At 48.7% G+C, this 4044-nt stretch overlaps 1 non-coding gene across 1 annotated transcript; it reads right to left on the bottom strand.

Annotated features, from left to right (window-relative positions):
* Window positions 1–3310: 3310 nt before the first annotated feature.
* trnag-gcc lies at window positions 3311–3381 on the bottom strand. The gene has a single exon. It is a non-coding gene; the product is annotated as a tRNA-Gly (tRNA).
* Window positions 3382–4044: the final 663 nt, after the last annotated feature.

Here is a 4044-nt window from a genome sequence, read left to right as displayed (position 1 = left end):
ATACTTAAACTCCTCCACCTGAGGCAAGAACTCTCCACCAACCTGATGTGGGCAAGCCACCCTTTTCCGACTGAGGACCATGGCCTCGGATTTGGAGGCACTGATTTTCATTCCAACCGCTTCACACTCGGCTGCAAACCGTCCCAGTGCATGCTGAAAGTCCTGGTTTGAAGGGGCCAACACGACAACATCATCCTCAAAGAGCAGAGACGAAATTGTGTGGTCCCCAAACCTGACACCCTCCGAACCCTGGCTGCGCCTAGAAATTCTGTCCATAAAAATTACGAACAGAACCGGCGACAAAGGGCAGCCCTGCATGCACTGGGAACAAGTCTGACTTATTGCCGGCAATGCGGACCAAGCTCCTGCTTCGGTCATACAGGGACCTGACAGCCCTTAGCAAAGGACCCGGGACCCCATACTCCCGAAGCACCCTCCACAGGATGCCTCGAGGGACACAGTCGAATGCCTTCTCCAAATCCACAAAAAACATGTGGACTGGTTGGGCAAACTCCCATGAACCCTCCAGCACCCTGTAGAGGGTATAGAGCTGGTCCAGTGTTCCATGGCCCGGACGAAAACCACACTGTTCCTCATGAATCCGAGGTTCTACTATCGGCCGTATTCTCCTCTCCAGTACCCTGGCATAGACTTTCCCGGGAAGGCTGAGAAGTGTGATCCCCCTGAAGTTGAAACACACCCTCAGGTCCCCCTTCTTAAAAAGAGGGACCACCACCCCGGTCTGCCATCCCAGAGGCACTGTCCCCGACCACCACGCGATGTTGGACAGGCGTGTCAACCAAGACAGCCCCACAACATCCAGAGACCTGAGGTACTCAGGGCGGATCTCATCCACCCCCGGTGCCTTGCCACCGAGGAGTATCTTGACTACCTCTGAGCCCTCATCCTCTGCTTCCTAAATGGAAGACGTGAGGGCGGAATAGAGGAGATCCTCAAAGTACTCCTTCCACCGCCCGACGACATCCCCAGTTGAGGTCAACAGCTGCCCACCTCTACTGTAAACAGCGTTGGTAGGGCACTGTTTCCCTCTCCTGAGGCGCCGGACGGTTTGCTAGAATCTCTTCAAGGCCAGCCGATAGTCCTTCTCCATGGCCTCACCGAACTCCTCCCAGGCCCGAGTTTTTGCCTCCACAACCACCCGGGCTGCAGTCCGCTTGGCCTGCCTGTACCCGTCAGCTACCTCAAGAGTTCCACAAGCCAACCAGGCCTGATAGGACTTCAAGACGGACTTACTTCCGGTGTCCACCACCGGGTTCGGGGGTTGCTGCATCGACAGGCACTGGAGACCTTAGGGCCACAGCTCAGAGCGGCCGCTTCGACAATGGAGGTGGAGAACATGGTCCACTCGGACTCAATATCTCCAGCCTCCCTCGAGATTCAGTCGAAGCTCTGCCGGAGGTGGGAGTTAAAGATCTCTCTGACAGGAGACTCGGCCAGACGTTCCCAGCAGACCCTTACAGTACGCTTGGGTCTGCCGAGTCTGTCCAGCTTCCTCCCCCGCCATTGGATCCAACTCACCACCAGGTGGTGATCAGTTGACAGCTCCGCCCCTCTCTTCACCCGAGTGTCCAAGACATATGGCCGCAGGTCAGATGAAACGACAACAAAGTCGATCATCGACCTACGGCCTAGGGTGTCCTGGTGCCACGTGCACTGATGGACACCCTTATGCTTGAACATGGTGTTCGTTATGGACAAACTGTGACTAGCACAGAAGTCCAATAACTGAACACCGCTCGGGTTCAGATCAGGGGGGCCGTTCCTCCCAATCACAGCCCTCCAGGTGTCACTGTCATTGCCCACGTGGGCGTTGAAGTCCCCCAGTAGAACGATAGAGTCCCCAGTCGGAGCACTTTCCAGCACCCCTCCCAGAGACTCCAAGAAGGTCGGGTACTCTGCACTGCCGTTCGGCCTGTAGGCACAAACAACAGTGAGAGACCTCTCCCCGACCCGTAGGCGCAGGGAATCGACCATCTCAGGCTCCTTCCCCGCCAGCGAGGTGACGTTCCACGTCCCTAGAGCAAGTTTCCGTGTCCAGGGATCGGGTTGTCGAGGCCCCCGCCTTCGACTGCTGCCCGATCCTCTCCGCACCGACCTCTTATGGTCCCCCCTGTAGGTGGTGAGCCCACAGGAAGGTGGCCCCAAGTGGCTCGTTCGGGATGAGCCCGGCCGGGCCCCATGGGGAAAGCATATTGCCCCAGACAACATAGCTCCTAGGGTCACTCAGGTACTTAAACCCCTCCACCACGTTAAGGTGGCAGTTCAAGGAAGGGCAGTGCATCCACGTGAGAGCTAACAAACTCATTGACTATTTATACACAGACTAATTACAATTGCAATTTAATAAGCAACAGGTGTGGGAAATGCACCTTTAATTGCCATTTTCACCAGTGTGTGTGTCACCTTGTGTGTCTGTAACAAGGCCAAACATTCAAGGGTATGTACATTTTTGAACAGGGCCATTTGGGTGATTTCGGTTCTCAGTCATATTTTTAAAATCAATGCCAAAACTTCACATTTTCTGCCAGGGTATTCAAACTTAAGAGCATAACTGTACATGTCTATCTCAGGAACCTCATTGCTGCTATCCCAGTTTCACTTGCACCTTCAATTTGCCTTCATTGCACATTTAGAATTTCTATTTGTACTTGCATTTGCCTTCATTGCACATCTAAACATCCCACTATTAACATACTTGTAACATTTCTGGTTAGATGCTAACTGCATTTTGTAGTATTGTACTTGTTCTGTTCAATGACAAAGCTGAATCTAATCTAAAGGTGTGTGTTAAGGTACAAAATAGACATGCTAAGAGGCTGTCCTGGGGTTAGGGAGCAGCATCCTCTAGTGGTGAGATAAAGCAGATACATTGGAAGTATCGGCAACAACACCACAATTATTTTTATCAAAACAAGTTTATAGAATGGATACCCCTGTAGAAATATTTTTTGTGACAATTGATATCCTTGATAGTCTTGATAAATGTTGGTCTTCTGTGTGGACTTGTGTGATGAACAAATGTGTCTCTGTACTAGAGAACTGATTTCCTACTTAGCACATGGTTGTGTTGTTAGAAATTACATAAATGCCTCCACTTCATTATTTAAAATGCTTCTAGGAAATATCACTTCCCCCAAGATACCTGCATAGACCTACATAATCAATATACATTTAAAGCACTGTATTTTTGCTCATCTTCACCATATGTTTGAGGAAAAAGATGTGAACATTGTCAATCTAACACCTTGGTTTCATTATAGAAAATATTAATTCAAGAAAAAAGGATTCCTGCATTGGCCGGGAATCGAACCCGGGCCTCCCGCGTGGCAGGCGAGAATTCTACCACTGAACCACCAATGCTCAGATGAAAGCAGGCTTCTACCCACAGCTTATAAAAGGCATGCGTCACCAGATCCTGCTGCTCCATTCAACAAATTAGGGGGAGGGGCAAGAGCAGTACAGAGGAAAAGAATGCTGGTGTGAGCGAAAACAAGGAAATAGCTTTGAGTTCTTCCCCTTATGTGCAATGTGTGTGTTCCGGGTTTGTCGTGCTCTTGCTACAGAGAAGCTGGTCTGTTTGCTTTGTCGCAATGATTTTTAAATTAAAGAACAAATATTATGCATGACAAAAATGTATCTTTTACTACAGCACTGTGGTGCTTGTTTGAATACTTGATGTTCTCCCTGATCTAAAATGTATTTAGGTATGTGTCTATGTAAGTGCTAATCTGCCTCAGTACTACAGTAGAGGTCAAGACTGTTAGGACATTTTAGTATACAGCGCTCTGAAATCAAAAAGAGTATATTTACATTAGCCAGCTTTGCAAACACTTAATTGTGAAAATAGTTTGCCACTAACCAAATTATAATAATGACATGCAATGATCAAAATCAAATGTAATGCAATGTGTCATGTTGAGAAATAATTGGATGTAGAGTGCTGCTATTCTGCACTACATGTACTTACAGTACAAAAAAAGCAGGTATGAATGAAAATTCATACCTTCACAAACAACCTAAAAT

The sequence above is a fragment of the Esox lucius genome, chromosome 2, assembly GCF_011004845.1.
Source record: "Esox lucius isolate fEsoLuc1 chromosome 2, fEsoLuc1.pri, whole genome shotgun sequence".
Taxonomy (NCBI): Eukaryota; Metazoa; Chordata; class Actinopteri; order Esociformes; family Esocidae; genus Esox; species Esox lucius.
This window is presented reverse-complemented; position numbering and strand designations above follow the sequence as displayed.